Genomic DNA, 22,622 nt, shown 5'->3' with positions numbered 1-22,622 from the left:
AGTTGCAGTTTGTTTTCTGATATAATCATCCATTTACATAGTAATTCTTTTCCTGAATGGATCTTCAAAGGGGTAGTCCAGGCCCTTCAACCAGATGGGAGTTTCAACACGGATAAGGCTGCTCGGGTTACTGTAGTCAGACAAGTGTTTATGTGAGGTTGTTTCGTTTGGACTGCAGCACCATCAGCCCCATTAACAGATTTCTGTGCTACATGTAAACACTGTAACTCACTGTGGTGCCTGATAAGCCCTGTCCTGTAGCAGCAAAGCTCTCCAACTGTATCTGAGTCCTTGCACTGAGCTGTGACTTTTAGAGCTGGAGATGACTGAGAGCCTCCAGCTGGGTTGAGCCTGTGCTGCTCACAAAGAGAGGTCTGATCCCTCTGTTTGGGACCTGGTTTCACCAGCACCATGGAAACCCTATTTTAGTTTAGATTGGCAGGCTGTCACTGGTCATTATCACTACGCTGCACCCTGGTAGCCAGGGCACACCAGTAGGACCAACGGCCATAACGGTTGCTCTGTCTTTCTCAGCATCCTCCCCCCTGGCAGAGTACGTTTTACTAGCAGTGACTCATACAAACTACAAGGCTGTTCACTGAGGTGTTGTATTTCCTGTTCTCTAAGTTAATCTCCTTTAAGCTGTGTTGGTGAATTCAACTATAGGCCAGGAATAATCAGAGGTGTTACAGATGTTATACGTTTCTGGGTTAAATGCCTTGTGTTTTGCCATAATATGATACAAAGACTGTTGGGGACCTCAGGATTGTCATTTTGATTGGAAGGTTCCACCAATCTTCACTTTTCCTGGGAGCCAAAGGCCCTGGTCTCTGGGCAAAGGTCTGCCTAATGGTCTGTGCAGCTGTGAATTGATTTGTAGCATTAGGACTCTGGAGGGTAGATCCAGGTGAGTGTGTCCACTCCACTAGACTCAGTTGGGATAATGTTACTGCACCTGTGGGACCACACACACACGCGTCTATCTCATTTGCAAAGACGCCTCTTAGTTAGGTAGCAGTTTTAGGGAATAGAGCCAGTCAGGATGGTCTTATTGCAATAAGAAGTATAGGACAGTGGTTTTTGAAGTGAGGTCCTCAGCAAAATGAGAAACTTTAGTTTCACTTATACTTTAATTCACTAGAATTCAACCATCCAAAAAATGCATGACTGCTTATTTTAACATTATGTTTTAATCTCACCACTTTGAATAATTTTAGTTCAAGAGTGACATCAAAACTATTTATTATGTGACAAAAACAAAGTGCCTTTTCATATCAGCATCCCTGTGGGGTAGAATCACTCTAACTTGGGCATCTACAGGTGATTCAAAATCAACATTGGGTCCAGGACATGAAAAAGTTTGAAAACCCCTGGCATTTGGCAAAATTCCAGGGAAACATCAAGTATGTCATTCTCAGTCCCACAATGCCGCATGGCGAGCTGAGGACACTACTATTTTAACTGTCGCTTTAGTCCAAGGTGCAGTAACTTTGAAAGTAAAGTTTAGTAAATGTAAGTACATGAAACCAGTTCTTGGATATTTGTAAGCTCATCGAGAGGAGACTGACTCTCACATCAGTTAAAGCCCTTTACACGCCTCTTCACTGAATGTTAATGGGTTTTACTTGCTCATGCTGTAACTTCACCCGCATACCTGACGTATAAATATCTTTCTCTCTGTCTAATATCTTATTTCCATGTGTGTGTTAGTCACCTGCCTGGCTTCACCTGTTGCTCATGACACTAGATTAGGTTACCATGGACAGACCTAATCACACGCACACAAGAGTAAGACTTATTAAACCAATAGAAGACCATTTTTTACTAAAGTTTTCAGGATTAATTCTGGTCTCCGTCTTTCAATGAGATTATACATCGTGAAATAATCCACTCAAATGCTCCGGTCCTTACACCCCATGGATAAGAACTGAGCGTATTGAATTTAACAGGAATTTGCCAGTCCAGTTAACGCAGCCACTGGCTAGTCAACAGATCCCTCCTGTTTAATTCAGTTTCAGGTATGATCCGCACTGACATGGACTGACACAGTTTCAGATTCACCTCAAACTCAACTCCCTGACCTTCTCCCTCGAGCTCACTTCATAACCCCTCCTTTCTGTATTTGCTTTACTCTAATTCTGTTAGTAAGTCAAGTCATTCCTGTGCAACAATAATTCACTGCGGTCGTGGAGCTATCTGTGCCCGCCAAAGTGCTCACATTTTTTCATGAGAAACAGCACCGCTGATGTGTGTTCCAAGCAATATTTCTAATATCAGCATTTCCGTGTGGTTATCTCTCTCTCTCTGCACATTACAAAGCTGTGCTCACTTGCTTTTGGTTAGCTTTTGAAAAGAGAATGCAGGGAATGAGGCATTTCTTTGTTTGCTGTTGTCATTTGGGCTGCCCTCAGCAACCCTAAGTGGTATTTGCCGAGTTAAGGCAGTGAGGATTACACTGTCCTTTGCTGCATGGAGAAGGAGAAAAGGAGAGTAAACATGAGCATGAGAAAAGGGAATCATATAAAGAGGAGTAATAATAGTGGAGAGAGACGGAGAGCAGGCATGAGGGAAAAAGAGATTCAGAGGAAAAGAGAAAGGGGGGATGAAAAGGAACCGAGTAAAGCAGAAAATGAGAGAAAGACAGAGGGAGAGACAGAGAGAGAGAGAGGGTAATGCTTTGTTTCACAATTAACTGGAGCAGCCCAGGGTCAGACATCTGTGATCCATCTCCCAGGGGCAGGCGTCTGGAGCTGCCTTTGTACCCCCCCGTCCCCTTCCCTCCCTCGCTCTCTCTCAATCCCTGTCTGCTCCTGCATGCTCAGCCGCTCTCTTCCTCTGACAGCCCACCAGCTACTGCACCTCTTGTTTATAGCTGCCTGTGCCATCGTCTGCATCCATTCAGGCTTTCCATCCACTCCTCAAACAATTTACAAGTAGGGGAGAGTTGTAATTCTTCCTCCGAGTCAGGTGGTTTAGTCGCTCGTCCGCAGGTCATGTAAACACTATCTTATCCTCGGCTCTCTAGATGGTTAGGCACATTAAAGGAGCCATTATGGCCTTGTTACTCCAGAGCCATCAAATTCCTGTGGGGAAATGGTCTGTGCTACTGGGAGGGAACGAGCATCACCAAAGGCTTACAAGTGCAGGGGACGCGCAGAATGGAAGCGTTTCTGACATTTACACATGACGGCGGAGTTTAATGAACACAAGAGACTGTGCGGCACATGAGCAGTTTTGAAAAGCTGAGCGCTCACGTGAGGAACGCTTAGATCCATTATGTTTGTCATCATGTCTGGGGGAAGCTTGGCTCACATCCAATCCAGAGAAATTACCCACCTATCCACTGCCCTTTGTCATAACAGAGACCATAAGGATGCAATTGTAGCGGCTGTTAGGTATTACGAACCCATCTGAAATGACAAGAAAATAGTAGGAAAAAAATGAACGAGTTTACCAGACATTTTAGATACATAAAGCTGCAAAAATATCCGATTTTGTTTAATTAAACAACACTAACTAAAGGTTCTAATTAAAGACTGCAAAAAATAAATTTAAACAATAGCCATCAGTCTTTTAACTGTGAGTAATAACACGTTGAATATCCTCTGCATTTTCAAACATACCCAGTGAGCACCAACCAGAATTTCAATGTTGATTTCTAGTTGGCAACTGGGTGATATTCGGTCTGCGTGTCTTAAGACCTCTTTTCGCCCTCTGTTCAGCCAGCTAAAATGTGGTTATGACATCAACATGTCACAGAACACAAATCTGTTAAATAACAATTACATGATTTGTTTAGTTGTGGCTTAAAAAAAACAGGTGATATTGATCTGCAAAAGAGTCTACAAAAGAATTTGAATGCATTAAATGTTTCATATAAAACGTCGTGTATGAAATTCCAGCCTCCCGAACATGGTAATGGGAGCAGTTCTATACATTCATCTAAAAAAAGAGAGACTACTGTAGTACTATGATACTCGTTGAAAAACAGTACCTTTATGCCATATATGCACATATACATGTAAATTATTTTCCTGCCTCATCTTTTTAAGCCTGTGGTGTTTGCAGGAGACACATCCTTATCTCCACTGTCTTTGATATTGTGATATACATAGTACAAATGACAACATATAACCTAAAATGGGATCAGCACATAATAGTTAGAGCAGTAGCATGGTGGTTGAATGCTTATGGTTTATGTTAACAACTGAAAGATAGAAGTACTTCAAATCCCATGGTCTAAAAAAATGGTCTAAATGTGAATATTTAATCAATGTCTGCAAGTGCTTGATGAAAAAACTTTCACTTTTGAACCCATTTTTAACGTCTTTTCAACTGTGACCCTGGAAAGTTTTAACTGTAAATCGCTCTGAGAAACTCGCTCATGGTCTGTCTAACTCTCTCTATATTGTCTGCTGACATTTTAGGACATTTATATATTAATGCCAGGTTTATTTGCGGTGAATCAGTGACGTGATGATATTGGGTTGCCTTATTATCGGCCCAAACACACTGAAAAATATTTAAAAGTTCCACTCATCCCTCTCCATGTCGCTCTGTATTCTGTTTCTCATGTGTTTGCTACACAACACCGTTTTATTTTTGGTCAGTAATTACAATTACAAACCGGACCTGGCTGAATGATGCACTGTGGCCATATGCCATGCTTCACATTGAGCTATTACAGTAATCACTGCAAAGTGATGTCATCTCTGTGTGCTGTGTGCGGTCTGTGGTTCACAGGCAACACACACACACACACACGTGCACAAGAGGAAATTGGATAGAGCGTGGATAATCATTGCATTAGTACAGAGTGTGTAATCAGCGTACGCCTAAGGGAGTAAAACACACCTTGTGTTTTTACTTTACAGATGGTGTCCTTTCTTAATGGCTCAGCTTGTGCTGCAGTGTTAAATGTTTATCGTGAAAGTGGAAAGGGATGTGTGTTTGTGTCAGAGCGAATTATGGGCCAACTGAGCAGCTACAGTCGGACGTTAGTGGTATGATGTCATCAAAAAGGGACGTCTTCTTGCTGAATCTTATTTTCCATTTACAAACCAATGTTAAAAGTAAACCAGCAACAACAAATCTCTTTTACTAACAGATCTGATGAAAAGCATATTTTCTTACTCTATCAGGGTGGTTGTTTGCTTTCCCTCACTTAAACTGAAAGTTCTCAGTTTAAAGTTCACCACGTACTCCAGTTGTGCGAAACATTATGAGACTCATCTTTTCAGTTTCAGTGTTGTCTGGGTTTCCCCGCTCACAGCTTTTCTCTATCAGACGGATCCAGCTCGCGCCCAAACCCAAACGGAAGCTGCAGAGGCACCAGAAACCAAAAAGGTTTTTCCTCTTCTCTTTGAAGAGCTCCTGGCAAGGCTTTCAAAGCTCCTCTGTCTCAGCACTGGCTCCTAAAATAATGTGTGGTAAATGTAATACAGCTGCCCAGCTGAGTGGGAACAGGCCACGGTTATTATTCTCAACAACAATAATTAGTTGTATTGGTACTTTGTATGTTTCAGCATTTTAGTTTGGTTTGGTTTGGTTTGTTTATGTACACATACAAGACACTTTATACAAGATACACAATAAACCCAGGCAGCATATCACTGGAAGTAAGCACACAAATTACACACAAATTATATGTATCACACCAATAATTAAAAAAAAAAGTAATAGAAAAGTAAAAGAACCATAATATAGCATAGCACTTGACAACAGTGCAGGCCATAGATACCTGTCTTTCACACATGTAATGAATGAAGTGATGGTCATAAGACACCCACTATTAACCTATCATTAACAGATGGACAACACACACTAATGTGATATGGCTTATAGATCCATAAGACAAGAAAGATAAAAGAAAGTAATCTCAAAAAAAGAAAAAAAAAACAGTATTCATAAGGGCTTACAGTTTCTCTCTGTACATTTATGCCGATGTTTAGTATCTTTTACTTCCACTTTCATTTTGATTCATCCCTCTTTGTTGAAAAGGTTTACATGTGCATGAAAAAGTCCTACATGTATTAAAAATGGAGCTGCTGCTGAATGGTCCTGAGGATCAGACAGAACACACCAGCTACACAGAGTACAGTGACAAGGTCACCACTGGTCAAGTCTGTTTTATATAGAATAAATAGACACCAGCTGTAATGCTCACTTACTTTCAGCCTTAAGACATGGGCTTTCTTAACACAGCTTACACTGACAGTATGCATTGTGTTTCTATAAACTTAGAAACAGATGTTCCCTCAAGGTTAACAATGGTAAATCCAGTTTTTTTTTTTTACTGTCCGCTCGTCCTTTAGAAGCTTCGGTTTTATAGGTGACCTCTACGATGACAAGGGCACTCTTTCCCAGGTGCGAGAGCAAAAGGCTTAGGAGTGGCTGCACATTTCTGAGTCAGACTGTGGAGCACTTACCACTAACCCTCCTCATGAGAAATCTGTTTCTATGTGTAGGCTAGTACTTTCTGGAGCATCCACTATGTCACTTAATCTATCACCATTACTGTTAGATAGCACTGTAGTGGTGTGCCGTTGGAAGCATGCTGCATCGGAAGCTGGAGACCGGATGCTTCCCAGCACCTGAGTTGTGTGTGTTAGCTCCAGGGATGTGGATCGTGAGCCGGTCGCTCTCATGTGAATGCTTGTTTCTCAATTTCACAGGCTTCTCATTACAATCCAGAGAGAAAATAAATAAAGAGGGAGAGAAAAAGAGAAAAAGGGATTTGATGATGGAAGATAGGACATTTTCTGCAGAAGCTCCTCTCCTCACCTTCTAGTCCGCCCTCCGCTTTTTCATTTATGTGTGTGTATCCAAACCTTTTTTGTGCTCCTTTTGTTTTCATCCCTGTCTGATTAACATATCAGCCCTATGGGATGTTGATGGATCTCACAGTCATACGCTACTGAGCAACCATTTGTGATGTTCGTGTAATGAGTACGATAACCTTGGTCAGGTTAAACGGAATACACACCTTGCTACTTGACTCGCCCCGGTGCAGCTTGAGGCACAGTTGAAGCTGGATGGGAGGAGGAGGGTGGGGGGGGTCCATCGTTAACTGTGTAACTTTAGCTCTTATCCCATCCCCAAAGCCCTTAAATGTTATAAGAAAGACCTCTTTGTGGTTGGGTTGGCCACAGGGAACATGCCTACAAACGCCCCCCCGGTTCCCACATAATGCCTTGCCTCAGTCCCTGTGGAACAGTTTCATCAGCACGGCTCCAAACATCAGCATCCCACATTGCTTTAGCTAAAAAAAAAGGACAGTGCTTCATCAGGGTTGGCTCTCTGTGGGTGTATTCAGTGTTCCCAGATGAAATGCACTGAAGGATTTTGTCTTGGCAGTGTTTTAAAGGGGCAACTAGGTGACTAGATTTTAACACTTAAGGAAGACAGTCCAGACCATGGAAATTTGCTGAACTGCTGAGGTTCATCTGAGGGTTACAGCAGACGCCAGCCCTCCAGGCCTAAACACAAAACATCACTAATCAGACAGTGAGTGGAAGGCCATACCTAATTTTGTACCGACAAATTACAGTCATGTCATTCCCAAAGGACCTCACCCTTCTTATTACAGAACCTAATGGAACTTGAAAATGAAAATAACATATTGAGATTATTATCAACGACCCCACCTTGTCATTGGACTGACGTAGCAAAAACAACTGGGAGGAATGTACGGACGTGTGATGCATTCACTCGAGGAAAAAAAAATCTAATGCGATAATTATCTCAGGATTCTGTGAGACGTTTTAAAGGGGAAAAAGTCAGTCCTGTTTTTCTGAATTAACGAGATATTGTCTGACTGTGTCTTGAGTCATGGCATAGTAGCCGGAAAGCATTTAAGACGCGTAATCTGGTATTTGGGAAGCAGCCGTGAAATCCGGCTCTAAATCCACTTTATCTCTGCTGGGATTCTGAGACCAGTCAGAATTTGTAGCCTAAAAAAAGTCAGATTTGTGAGAAAGGCTAATTATCTCAGTAATTCAGAAAAACAGGGGAGATTTTGTTTTCAGAGGTGAATGCCTTACAATTCTTTGACTAAATCTTAATCAGCGGTCATCACATCTCTACATGCTCACACGCAGAGACACACACTAAATCACACTACATCCACTGCGAATATCAGATCCTCCAAACCCAATATGCAGCTTTAAATCCTATCTGCATGAACATTACACATAACTTCAAGATAAGGTTTTTAGTTACAGTGTCAGGGTGTTTATTATTGTAGCAGCATGATGGAAATGATCCTGGTGAAGCTGCTGCAGGACTGACAGATTTGACTAAAGCAGCTTTGCAAGCTACTGTTTAATAGCCATATCAGTGTGTGTTACGCTATGTTTATTATTCCAAAGCTTTTGTCTCAGACTGCTGCTTGTTTTCCGTTGCTCATAAAATTGACGCTAAGTTTCTATATTTCAAACAAAACAGGATTCCCCCCTTCTCTCAGAGTATCACTTTGCACAAGCGTACGTAACAGAAACAACCTCAGGGCTGTTTGTCTCTACCTGCACCTGCGGGTCAGCCTCATAATGATGTCAGTGTTGGGACGGTGGGTGTTTCGGGCACTCAGGCAGGTGTCATGAGATCCTAGCTGGTGCCTCAGTGAGAAGATCCCCTTTCGTCAGGCCTGAAAAAGCTTTATGTGCACTTGATGCCCTTCTAGTGATAAGTCAGAGGGGTTACTGCAGATAAACTGAGAGCATTGTCGGTCAAATGTTAACACAGGAGCAGCTGGATTCAGGTACTGATGATAATCTTGCCGTTCTCTCTTTCAGTGTCATTTCATCTTCCTGCATAGAACTGCATAGTGGTGTCAAATCAGATATACACACAGAAAAATTATGGTTATGAAATGGTTCTTGTAAGGTTCCATGAAAAACCTGTGAACATGTGAAGAACCACTTTATTTAGTGGATGGTTCCTTGTTTGAAAAACAAAAACAAAAACAAAAACAAAAAAAACAAGGAATCAATTGGCTCCAACAAGATGTATTTTGAAATAGGTTTTTTAGAGTTAAAGTTCTTTGAAAGCACTTTTGGGGACTTTTTTGAAGAATTATCTAAAGACTAAGGCCTGTATCTTTCTTTGTGCAATCAGAAGCGGTTCTCCTGTAGCACCACTATGAAGAATCTTCAGTTCCTGTCGGCACGTGAATTATTTTTTTGTTAAGAAATGAGAGTTAACTGCTATTGCTGTAAAGCTTTTCTCTTGTCTCTGCTTTGACAAACCATCGCCAGTTCATCAAAGAGATGTTTATGGCTCTTTTAGGCACCTTTGAATTATTTAAAGAAATGAACCGTGGTCTGAAAGGTTCATTGTGGAAGCAGAAAAGATTCTCCTTTGACATTGAACTGGAACCTTTTTGGTTGCATTTGGCACCTTTATTTTTCTGTGGTGTACCTTTTAAAGTTTTATGGTGAGCTACAAGTTACAGTCATCCATTCTGGTCCCTCTATTTTCTGGGAAATGGTTTGTGAGCTGTAATTGCCCAAAGGCAGCAGGAGGTTTTGCAGTCATTTTAACATTACGTCTATTGAACTTAAAGAATATTGGATTGGCCATTAACAGAGCTGAGTGCTTCTCTGTCAGTATCCACTAAAAGGCCTGAATATACCAGTGGAAAGGAAGCCGGGTCAGCCATTAGTTAATGGTCTACAGCCTGATGAAGCTGTCTCGAGAGTGAGAAGGGGGCAGAGTTTAAGTGTCCTTGATTTCCTGCACTGAAAGGAGGAAGCTGCCAAATTGGATGAGTATCAGTGGTCCTGTTTCATTTTCATTAGTTAATTCTAAAGGCATTGAGTGATATTGATTCGTTTCTTACTACAGTTGCTGTATTTTCATTATGATAACTACTAATGTTAGAAGAAGTAGTAGTAGTAGGAGGAGGAGGAGGAGGAGTATTGCTAGTGCTATTGTGCTATTACTTTTTGTGCTGTATTCAACAGTATGTGATAGCAAGTACCAAATTAATATTCATTCATTCAGTCATCACCTTTATTTATTAAGGGGTGGCCAATTGAGAGCAAGCTTTCTTTTTCAGTGGCACCCTGGCTTAAAACAGGCTTTCACACACACACACACACACACATGCACGCACGCACGCACGCACGCACACACACACACACACACACGTCAGGATGATGCCACATAAACCTCAAGTGATAAATAAGCAAGGTGATGCAGTCCTAGGCCATCAGAAGTCATCTTACAGGTCCTGCAAGCATTAAAAACTGCATATTTAAATGAATCCGTTTTTTTAGTTTTATCTGCATCTATTGACAAATCTGATTGTGGGGAATAAGTACTAGTACTCTGTAATCAGGTAACTTTTTAAGTAAAGCTGTGTAGATAAATAAAATGCAATCCTAATATATGACAAAGGTCCTGACTGGGACTTGAACTTGCCATGCACACATGGTATATGACTTTACCCATTATGTCACTAGGCCACCCCTGACACGTTTGCTTTAGTGAAATGAAATACAGCCTGCATGCCACATTTGGATTACATAATGCATGTACAGTGTATTATATTTTGCCAAACATTATGCAACATTGCCCCAGAGACTAAGCTCAAATGAGGGATGCAGACATTAATGTTTCCTTTTTTCTCTTTTCATACGCACGCTCTGTGAAACAGTTAAGAAATTTCCACAGGTGCCCCTCTCCAGCTCTCTCAAGTCTCAAGCTTAGTTGGAAAATCTCATCAGCTAAGAGAAATTTTGTAGTGGAGCCAACAGCGACTGTTGTTTAGTTATCCAGTGTGCTCTCTGGAGATGGTATGGTTCCATGATTTAGGTGTGTCATCCCTTCTGCTTTTCCAGATTGTCAAGACAGAGCTCTCTCTCACGTCACCCGACTGAAGGACTCTGCCACAAGATTCCACACAAGAGGTTGGTATTGTATTTTTTGTGTGCACTGTAGACCCACAGCATAGTGACTCATACAGAAAACCACAAGACACAAGCAGATGTTTCTTTTTTTCCCTTTTTGCATCATTTAATTGACATGTGCCTCCCATATAGCAAATGTAATCAGGAAACCTATGACTCTCTTAGCTTGAAAGGAGTCGTGCAGACAAACAATTCAAACAGGCACATGCTTTCCTGCTTTTCTTGTTATGGTGTTGGGTTCCTGGCACCTGTCTGTAACTAGTGGAAAGGCAGGCCTTTCCCATGGTTCTATTGTTCTGGGCAGGTGTTATCTGACAGGATTTTTTTTCAGCAGTTTGCACTAGTGCTACTGTATCAGTGCACTGTAACATGGGCCTGCGAAAGCAGAGTTAACTAAAGGTGAACGACGACAGCAACTACGCCAACCTCAACCCTTTTACCCTCCAGTTCACTTACTGTTTTTATTGTCTGTCACCCTGACACTGGGAAGTTCGCCTAGTTTATTTATCTGGACGCAGCAGGAAACGGGGGAGATATATTTTTCCAATATGGAGGAAAACAATGGAGTGAGAGATATTGAACCGGGACCACCTGTGAAGGTCATTTCAAAGAGGAAACCCCCTAAGATAATAAACAGAATAATAGCTGGTCACTTTGCTCCAAAAATAGGCAGACCTCATGTCAGGGGTTCCACTTCCTGTTATCTGGGTCTTGTTTTCGACCTAGCCTCCTGTGTCTGTATATTCTGCATCAGACACATCCATCTGTAGCGCCACTGAAATGTAATTTCTGACTCTAACCAAGTTCAAAATCACTCATATCTTATCATGAAACAGGCAGTTTGGATAAAAACATCAACCGACTATCATGATTTTTTTTTTTTTTTTTTTTTTTACTGCTTTCACTGAGGAGCTTTTGGGTCTTTGCTCTGAAAATAAGAGACATGAATATTTTTATGTATCTTGATCTGTCAGCTTTTTCACACAGATGATTTTCCATGTGTGTTAGTGTCAGGAGCTATTGTGTCCACAGTGTTTCGGTATAATGTCACACTGTGTGACTGTCAGACACTACAATGAGATCATGAGAGGTACACAATATGAAAAGAAATCTCTTTGTCTGCCAGTGAAAGCACTTACATCTCACTTGCTCCCCGAAACCAGTCCGACAATACCAACACACTTGTCCATTTCTCATTTTCCCACCGCCTCTTTCTGTCTCCACTTTCTCCTTTTTACTCCGCTTCTCCCCTCATTTGTCTCCATCTCTCGTCTCCGCACCTCCCACGCACGCTGCTAATGTGTTTTGCCAAGAGCAGAAAGAAGTTTGGATGATATCACTTGATACTTTTATTATCCGAAACTGGAGATTCCGGTGCCAACTTACAGCCCCCCCACACCTCAGGAGTGCTTACTTTTGATGTGAGCAGAGTATCAGGTTAACCTCGGAGTGGCTGGCTGGAGTGCCCACACCGCTCAGGGTCTGTCCCCGGGGGCGTTTGCGTAAAGCAGCCAGCGAGGTCTCAGTTTGCAGGGGAGCTTGTGTTATATTGTGCTATAGTGGGAACCTCAGTGGGAGCAACAGGTCAGAGCCGGAGGGAAGTTTGGATTAAACTGCACTCGTCCCCAAGCGCAAAACTCAGGCAAAACAATGCTCAGACCTCCAGAGAAAGCCCAAATACCATTCACTGAGCTCAGCTGAGTGAGACTGGCTTATTTCCTGAGTCCTGGCAGGCAAACAGAAGTATATCTTAGGCCAGTGAGGGGGGATTTGAGGTGGAAGGACTTTTCTCCTGCAACCTCCTGCATTTGAGGACCCTGTGGCTATTTGCGAGGCTAAGGCGGGGCTGGAAATGGTTAAGTATAATGGAGACTGTGTTAGGCCTGAGGGCCCCCAAATCTGCTGGTCTAACAGTGGGAAACAGAGGAGAAGTATTGGGGCTCCCTTGGCTCCCATTCCATTCCCATTCCTGACACAAGAGGTGTAAAGAATTTGGTTTCTTAAAGGACCATACCAGTGATTTTTTTTTTTTTTTTTAAAGCATAATTCAGTTTAAAATCTATATATTTCATGTTTCTGCTCACATTTTCCCAAAGTAAGCAGTTGTGTTTTAGAACCCTGATATCATTTTTCCTACCTTTTATTCAGCCATTTGCCTCCATTCATTCCACTGAGATATGAAAATGAACTTTCAAGGACTTCAAACTTTATGCACATCAGTTTTCCATCAATTAAATAAAGTCATCCAGTTTTCCCAAAAGCAGCAGCACTGTGGTGTTTTGATGACCTGAAATTGAGTGACACAGACCCCCCTCCAGAACATAATTCCCAGGGAAACATTTGCTTTACACAGCCAATTATCAGTTCTGTGGTGTATGAATGGCAACAACTTTGTAAGGTGGGTGTTTCAGCCAAAAATTCAAATTTGAAAATTTTGTTGTGATATAAAATGTGGAACAGTTGTAGTAAATGGGCCAAACATTCAAAATCACTGGCATGGTCCTCTAAAGTTTCATTTCCCTTTGTAGAATGTTTTCACTTTCTAACACGATGAAGCTCGTGAAAAGAGATCTGCAACATCAGGCTGGCCAGAAATCTGTAGTCACCAGTGTTCAGGCGGCAGATACTATTTGAACCAGGACTGGAAAATACAAGGAAATTAGCAACACCACTTTGGATATCCAAGTACTGTAGCGGTGTTTGGCTTTTCTTTAACTTTGCATGTTAAAAAGGGAAAATTTTCTGCTCAAGTGAAATACGATAGGAACCAAGAGACAGAGTGCCGAGTGGTTAGTTTTGGAGTTGTGATTTGCTTGGTCAGTTACTCTGGTTTTTCACAAATGCACGGTGAACAGCGGTGTGGTCATGTTTGTGCTGTTACCTTGCTGGTATTTCTTTATAAGAGCACCGTGCCGCTGGGGTGGATGTTATCTCCGTCTGTTTGTTTCTGTTCCTCAGCCTCTTAAATCCTCATGTCAAATAGCCCATTGCGTTACAGCACGGGCTGAGATCTAACTGCACCGAGATGCCCCACAGATGGAGTCAAACCAGGAGAAAGAAACTTCCTTTTGTGGTGAACAGCAGAGAGAGATCTTTTCACAAGATGGCTATCCAATGAAACCCTGCTGTCCTTATCCTGGTCGGCCACCCACTTTGAGCCCAGGCTGCAATATGTCAGGTGGTCTTTGTTTTCCATCACCCTCTTAACCTTCATGGCATGGGCTCAACATTCGGACAGTGCTGGATGGTCAATATCAATATCAGGGATTGGTGACCGCCTCTCCCTCCCCAGCCTCACAGCTGAAGTACGATCCAGTGTTTCCTACCGAAGTCTCTTCTTCACCATTGAGAGAGCGAGATGGGAAAGAAGAGCCTGACACACAGTGCCCTGAGATTGTATAAACAGATGTTTCCAGGGGAAAATAGTTGACCATTCACACAGAGATCAAATGGAGGTGTGTATACATGTGTGTACACATATGTGTGTCTGTTTTTGTGTGTGCAGGAACGCACAAATCCACTTGTGTATATCAGTATACTGTGTTTTTATTGTGTTTTATGTACGTATTTCTACTACGGAAAGACTCATGGGATAGGTGAAATTGTTTTCTTTTTTCCATACGCCGCCTGTTTCTTCATGACCCCACCGTCCTTCCCTTGCAGTTTGAGGTATTATTAGTCTTCAGAGCCCCCGTGGCAGACATGTTAGCTCCTCATCTCTCACAGGTGTATTCTCTATTGGCCGTGAGCACTGGGATTTGTTCAACACAGAGGCCTCAACACTGCTCTGCTTATTCTTCATGTTCCTTTTCCCTCCATCTCACTTTCCCACGCTCCTGTCTCTTTTCCAGCGGAAAGCTGTGGAGGGATTTCCTCACCTTCAACACATCCGTGTGTTTATGCTCCAGCAGCACTCCCCGCAAAGTTCATAAATTAGCAGATATGCTGCGTAAATGATATTCCCACACTAAGACATGGTGAACCGCAAGCATGGCTGACAAGAGCTTTAATGAACATAAATGATGTGGCATGACCTCTTTGGGGAAGTTTGTCATTCTCCTGACCTCCAAAGCTGCTATTACATTAATGGATAGATGTGACTATATACTTATATATATATATATATATATATGTGTGTGTGTGTGTGTGTGTGTGTGTGTGTGCATAAAATGTGAGGTTGTCAGGTAAGATATGAGCAAACCCAAGAGAAAAAAGCCGTTGAACATTATCCTCTGGAAGTACCCAGTGATTTTATATATTTACAGCTCTGGCATTTGCCTTTTGATGATTTTTACAGGCCATTCAGATAAAAATTCACATTACTGAAAGCATGAAAAGAGATGGCACAGGGTACAGCTGCAGACTGAGCTGCATATGGTGCTCAGCAGAATCACGTCTTTCCCCTGTGCATGTTTAACATCTGTCTCCATCTGCCTGTTGACGGGCTCATGCAGGCGTGGCCTTGAAAGGGCCAGATAGTCATAGCTGCTCCCTCTGGACTAAGATTCAAACTGAGCTCAGCCTTCTCTGATTACATGGACCAGCAAATGTATAGTACTGTAGCAAAGACTCCGCAAGATCCATTTATCATTGTAGATTTGCTTTCCGTGTAGATATTGGTTTTGAAATTGTTCCAGGTTACTGATATCTGTGTGTCAGTATGCGAGTCTCTGTAAAGAGAAATCTCAATAAGATCAAATGTATATGGTAGGTGTACACCATCTACAGGCATGTATATGCTATATGCCATGATATACTCTGCCGGTTTAGGCATACATTTGTTTGGCACCCTCCACAGTCCACATGGTAATCTGCATCTAATTGCTTTGCACAGTGAGCTGTCATTATTTCCCCAACTGGAAACTCCATAGGCGTTCGTGAGAGCCTTCTAGACCAATCTTTCCATCTGTCCATCCATCACCTCCATCTTTCCATATGTCTGTCCTCCGCTCCCATCACTTTCCACAGGGGCTTTTAAAAAGGGAGCCCTGGTTAGCCTCATGAGGCTGGCTGAATGGCGAAGTGACGTAACACGTGCAGGCACAGCGCTGATCTAAAACACATGTGGATTCGATAAAACCTTATTGAGATATCTGAAGCACGTCCGGGAATCATGTGTTGACACAAGCCAAAATAGACTATTTAGTTTCTGTAGTATGAAATCAGTTCCTTCCTGCCTTGGCCTCAACCGCTACATCAAACAATAGCGCTTTGGCACACCTGAATATTCTGGGGTCACAGGTGACAAAAGTGGAAAAAAAATCCCTCCTCTGGTGGCATTACTGTACAACTTTCCTTTACATTCTCAAGATGAATGCTCCAGGCCCATAAGGCTACTTCTTGACAGATAACAAATTATTTATATGTACCCTTTCACCTCTGTTGCACCGTGTCTGTCCAGTTTCATTTTCTAACTCTGGGTGGTGAGTCTGTATATGATGGCTCTTTGGTGTGGCCTGTGAAATGTTTCATGCCCAAATCTTGGCTATCTGCACTGTAAAGACCTTGTTCTGCGGTTTGAGAGAAGATTCCAGATGCAATATGGAAAATATCTCATCGTATTGTAACTGAACAGTGGAGTCTGCAACAAAGGGATGGAAAACAGACACAGTGTTTTCAAATGTGTCGAGGCCAACCTGTAAAATTTCCTCCCTCGGACCTTTGTTAAATTGATTAGACTTGATTGATTTTGCCCTCGCTCCTATCTGACAAGCACTTTACTTTCTTTACCTTCTCCCTGCTTTGCTCAGAGCCCATCCTCTCTCTTTAGATCTATACGATACTATTGATTGTAGTCCGACAAGGAAAGATGAATGGCCGGGCTCTTGCTGGGTGCTCTGCTGAATCTGTCTCAATGGAGCTTTAGCGTGTATGTCTGTGCATGTACATATGTGCATGCGTGCTGCTAAGTTTAGGGCAGCTGAGGATATTTCCGTGCCGTCTCCTGTGATCTCTCTGACTTTGATGTGAGGGCCTGTGCTGTGTGTGAGATCCCGAGGCATGCCAAGAGAAATCACCCGGAGCATCTTTTTGCTGCAGCCTCAGCAGCACCCCCAGCTTTCCATCATCCTCCCCAACCTGTAAGACGATACGTTGTCAGTGTCTGTCTGATCTGTATCTTTTTCTGTGCCGGCGCACCCAGCCTCCACTATGCACCAGACCTCCCCCACAAATCACAAGTCAGATCGCTGAAAACATAACACCAGCAAGTAAAAAATAGTTAACTGAGGGGGAATTTAGAGGCGGTGTTGTTTTGCTGAGAAATGCAATAAAAAAGCTTAGGTTTTTTTTTTGTGATAGTCTAGACATTATAGGGAGACATGTATGGCTTTTAAAATGGTCTATTAACCTTTCTCATCCAATTCGCAGCCATAGGTTGAGGACAACTTGCCAGAATTTATTGGATCTGGGTCAAAGGAGAGGTTTTATTAGGCCTGGGATATGAACAGCTGTGTTGTACAAACTACATCAAACTGTTCATAGAGCGAGCCTATCTCCCCGTGCAAGCCGATAAGAAAGGCGTCTTCCTCAGGCTCAGGCTTCCTCCAAGCTGGGTTCAAGTGTCTGGCCTATTGGCTTCTCTTCCTGTTTGAGCCGGCTTCTTTTTCCTTCTTCATATGGAACTAATTTGACTCCCCTGTGAGAGTGAACACAGAGTCAGACGACTGGTGGAGCTGACTATAGTGTTGGCTGAAAGCACACAGTGCTGCTGTAAGCAACCCTGGGATACTTTGCTCCCATCAGACAGAAAGGTAGTCGGTTACTAAACCATTCTCGTGCATCTAGGAAGCTGTCTAATCCCCTGGCCGGACGGTTAATCAGATGTCTGATGTTGACTAAGGCAATGTAACAGCGTCCGTTTTTGGCCCCTATTTTACCCATTAGTCACCAGGTCAGTCTGGTTTATGTGCATGTGACTCTGAGGTGGAGTTTTCGTGTTCCGAGTGAAAATGCAATTCTGGTTTAAAGCTAATGAGATTAGCTGATTGAGGGAGTGTAGAGAGAGAGAGAGAGCAATGAAAAGGTAAGCAGAGAGAGTGAGACAAACTGATTGAGCAAGTGTGTGTGAAAAAACAGTGGGAGACACGAGAGACAGGAAGAGAGGGAGAAATAGACCAGCGGACAGAGAGACAGAGAAAGAGAGAGCGAGAGAGAGAGACCCTCTGCAGATCGAGCTCTTGTTATTTTAACCCAGATTCGGCGCTGAAATATGGCCGCCATGTGGACCCTCTCAAGAAGTGTGGGCTCAATGTCAGCCGAACCAATCAGAGCAGACGTGCAGTCCAGGAGGAGGGCTAAGGGGGGGCGGGTCCACGAGCCTGAGTCTGACTGAGGCATTAAGTGCACGAGCGCAGGAGGAGAGTCAGAGCAAAGTGGCCCAATCTCCAAGAGAGTCGGACTAACCGCAGATGAATGGAGGCAGGTTGGAATACTTTCTTCTCGCTTTCATACAAACGAGAGAACATGGAGTAGCTGTGCATCACTTTCCCACCCGTCTGTTTAGGTGAGTCACTGAGTGAACCCTCATCGTGCTGCTCAGTTTCTTACTCATATGGACTGCCAGCTGGTTTCCTATCTACATTCACCACAGCAGTAATAGGATGTAAATATTATGTTCCCCTCATGAATCACAGCCTTGAGGGAACGTTACAGCTCCATGATGCAAAGTGTTTACACAGTCATGTTAGGAAAGTCTGGTACCTTTGTTGTGGAAAGACTGACTATGGAGTCCTTTGTTATTGGCGCCTATTGTTACTATAAAGGTCTACAATGCTCCTTGACTAATGCCAAGACTAATAACAAAACTGAACTCTAAAGCTGACACAGATTAAGAAAAAAAAAAAGTATTTCTCTCTTTTTTTGGTTCTTACTTGACTTTATTGATATTAATTCATTTTCCAAGCATCGTTGATTTCACATGATTGTCACTGACACTTCACAGGTGACACTTAACCAGACCGCTGCAGAGTTTCTGCATGGACTTTATCTTATCTTCTCATTCAGACACAACCGCACAGATTACAAATATAAGTACATAAGCACTCACTCAAAAAAAAAAAAATGCTGCTTTATATGATAAGATTGTTATTATCGCTGTTTTTGAAAATGTAATGATTACCCAGTATTGCTTTGCTGGAGACCTTTTTCACAGCAGCCATGTTTACCCTGCATGAAATTGCTGGGTAAATTTGGACGTAAATTGAGGTTCTGTTTATGTCAGTCTATTAGAGCCTTTCCAGTGAACCAGCATGCACAATAACAAGACCCTGGCTCTGTTAAACTTAAAGGAATACTCCAACATTTTGGGTAAAATACCCCTTTTTCAAACTTCCCCAGACTGAGACAAGATGTTCAATGCCATTTTTACCTCTGTACATCCAGAGGTTTGATTCCTATGGGTAGCATTTTGTGTTAGCTTTGGGATTTGAAAAAACAAAACAAAAACAAGAGTAGTTTTAGGAGAAGTTAGATGGTTGGAACTATAACCACTGAACACATTTATCCCTCCATCGATTAGAGTGAAGGTATAGGAAGATTTTTAATTTGAAGAAGTGTATTTAAAATCCAGACGCTACATTGTGTAAATAAGACAGCTTCAGAGATGCTGTGAGGTTTGTTTTTTCACTTTGACAGAGATAGGCTAATGACTCCCATAGACTTCAAGTCTTTATGCTAAGCTAACACAAAATGCTACCCACAGGAACCAAACCTCTGGACATACAGAAGTGAATATGGTATCGAACATGTTGTCTCAGTCTGGGGAGGTCGATAAAAGGATATTTTGCCCAAAAAGTTAAATGGAACAGAACTTTAATTCGTGTCAGTAGTCGTGTGTTTACTTGCTGTTTGATGTCAGAATGGCTGCTGAGAAAACAGGCCGTTGGCTTTCAGAGGGGTTAAAAAGGCGCAGGTTGGGGATCCAAAAAGCTGCAGCTTCCTGAGTTTTGTCGTCAGAAAATGGTTGGTGAAATAATGTGGATGCACCTGCTGGTGTCGTGCTCCCTCTTAGCCCTGATGGTTCAGCTCGGCCCGCACAGCGATCTTCACCTGATCCTTGTCTCCTGATGCTCCTACGGCGTGAGCGCCGGCCTCGTGTTGACCTCACAGCCGCTCCCCCAGCCTTCGCCTACAGCACAGCTCTTAACAAGCGCTCTCCATGGTGACGCTTACTCTAGCTGTGGTATTTCCATAGATATGTAGATTGTTTCCTGTCAGTGGCAGCGTGGAAAGGCGTTTCCTGCTGTTTTGTTGCTTTGATAAGGGAAAGGCTGAGTGGACACTTTAAACAGGGGGTGGTGGACCTAAAGGATTTTTCTTTTTTTTTTTTTTTTTCATTTGTGTTTGCATTTGCGTAAACAGCATGTTGGACGGTGTTGACTCTGAGACTCTTTGAGGCCTCGGGAATATAACAGACCACTGATCATGGGTTAGCCCTGACCTTCAGCCTCTCAGCAAAAAACACTGACCCTTTCCACTCAGTCCACCCAGGCCAGTGAGTAAACGTGACAGAGGGAGGTGAAGGTCCATCTGTGCAAATTCCCCATTCACTTTTCAATACAGTGTAGAATTTAGAGTTTATTATACCTTTAAATTACTTGTTCTCCACTAAATCCTGCTGTTCTGAAGCCAAACATCCTTCTTCCCCTTGAGAGAGGAGAGACACATCAGTACTCAAGACTTCACACATCTTATTCACTCAGGAAAATGAATTATAAATTAAAAATGAATTAAATGAAATGTTGTTATGCCTGTGGATGAGTGCTCTTACGGATACTCTGCAAATTATTCACTGTTATATTTGTCTGAGTCTGGTCTTTACCTAATTCTCTCGCAGACTATCCACACAATCCAGAATGATTTTTGTTTTGGGGTCAGTTTTTGTTGTTGTTATTGTTATTCTTGACTAGAAAGCACTTGAAAAAGCACAATGTTATTCCCCACAACATTTGAAGGTAATATCTGCTTGCTGAAGTAGTGACCGCTGAAGTGTGGAAAATCTTGGAGATGGTGAGGTAAATATTGGAGGTCTGGAGCAACAGTGCCATCAGCTAGCTTCACAGCACTTGGATGATGTTTGGAATATTTTTTCGGTGTCTTTTTTCCTTTTTGGAGCGCTAAAGAAGAAATTTCCATCCACTCCAGTTGTTTTGGAGAAGGCTGCTACTGAGCAGTACAAGTGAAATCTGAAGTTGCATTGACAGTACAAGCTGCAGCGCTGTTTCAGCTGACATTGTTGACCATTTTTTGGGTGTACTATTTCGTTAAGGCCTGGGTTACTGGCTCACACTCTGGGGTGCTTGCTTGCGCAGGTGTCAGGGAGTCGTGTGTGTGTGTGTGTGTGTTTGTGTATGTGTGTGTTGTGTGTTTGGTACAGGGAGGTTGGTGATGGGGGTTGGGAGGTGGGCACAAACTTTACCATGTATGTAATCTGAGCCTTAAATAATCCTTGGTCTTCCCCCTGGTTCTGAGAGAGCATAGTAGACGTCGTAACCCCCCACCCCTCCACCCCAGTCCCACACATATTTTTAGGCCGCCCCGCTCTGTTCAGTCTTGGGAAACTTCTGCTTGTGATAAAAACCCAAATCTGGTCTGGCAACAGTGAACAGGACTCTGTATGTGCAGAGGAATGTACAGCAAATAAAAGTAACAGACACGGAAGTGGATGTAGATTATTGTCCAGACCTGTCCTTGACATACCACCCCCGCATTAAGCACACACACACACAAACACACACACAAACACACTGCAATCAAGCTCCCCTGCCAGTGTAGGTCAGAGGTCAAGTGTCCAGGTCTTCAAAGCAGCTCACTCAACCCTGTATCTCCCCAGCTGGTTCAAATTGTGCTCTGCTCCAAAGTGTTTTCCAGCAATATTCCTGCCAGGGAAGAATTAGCCTTTGCAACTGGCCAACAAATGTTGGACCCTAACTCTTCTGAACACCCTTGTCTCATGCCCATGAGCCATTCCTCCTAAATCCTAAACAGGCGTTGTCACACATCACTTTCGTCAAACGACCTTTGGGATTCGGCTCCTCATCCGGTGGTCGATGGTCTGTAATTTCTCCAAAAGCTCTGTCAGTGAATGTGTATCTGTGTGTGTGTGTGTGTGTGTGTGTGTGTGTGTGTGTGTGTGTGTGTGTGTGTGTGTGTTCCCGCATCTGTTCCTGCATCTGTTCATGCTGAGGCAATGAGGACATTTGTGATTTGTAAAATTAATTTTGATCCAAATCCGCAGAGGCAGCTGTGTGTGCCGGCCCCTGTGATCTCACCCGTTTTACACAGTCCAAATATACAGTGCTACATCTCTGTCACGCACACACACACACGCGCACACACACACGCGCACACACTAAAACACACCACCCCACAGGAGATCACAGATATGGGTAATTTTCCCCGCTGGAAGAGAACAAAAAAAAAAGAGGGAGAGAGAGAACCCTTGTTATCTCAACAGGATGACAAGGATCAAAGTTTGTGTAATGCTCTTACTCATTCATTCACTACGTAGGGCTTACACACACACACACACATACACACAAACATACACATTCTGTCCCGCTTGCTGGGATGTGACCTCAGCGGGACAGCCGTATCCTCCAGCCCTCGCTGTGAGAGCGGACTAGGGGCCGAGTGATGGAAACCTTGCCGTGTGGGCGGCACACGTGTCAGCGGCGGCCCCAGCTCCCTCTGCTCCCTTGCCAGAGACTCCGG

At 43.0% G+C, this 22,622-nt stretch overlaps 1 protein-coding gene across 2 annotated transcripts in view; it reads left to right on the top strand.

Annotated features, from left to right (window-relative positions):
* lhfpl2a (LHFPL tetraspan subfamily member 2a) overlaps positions 1-22,622 on the top strand; it is a 41,348-nt gene that overhangs the window by 4,586 nt on the left and 14,140 nt on the right. The window contains exon 2 of one of the 2 annotated variants that reach the window (XM_030065565.1): positions 10,842-10,910. The gene's annotated coding sequence lies outside the window, so the exon portion shown is untranslated. Of the gene's footprint in view, positions 1-10,841; positions 10,911-18,293; positions 18,415-22,622 lie in introns of those variants that run through there. The other variant, XM_030065566.1, reaches the window with a different exon arrangement.

Source organism: Myripristis murdjan, chromosome 12, assembly GCF_902150065.1.
Source record: "Myripristis murdjan chromosome 12, fMyrMur1.1, whole genome shotgun sequence".
Classification (NCBI taxonomy): Eukaryota; Metazoa; Chordata; class Actinopteri; order Holocentriformes; family Holocentridae; genus Myripristis; species Myripristis murdjan.
The sequence above is the reverse complement of the archived record's forward strand: the minus strand, read 5'-3'. Positions and strand labels throughout refer to the sequence as shown.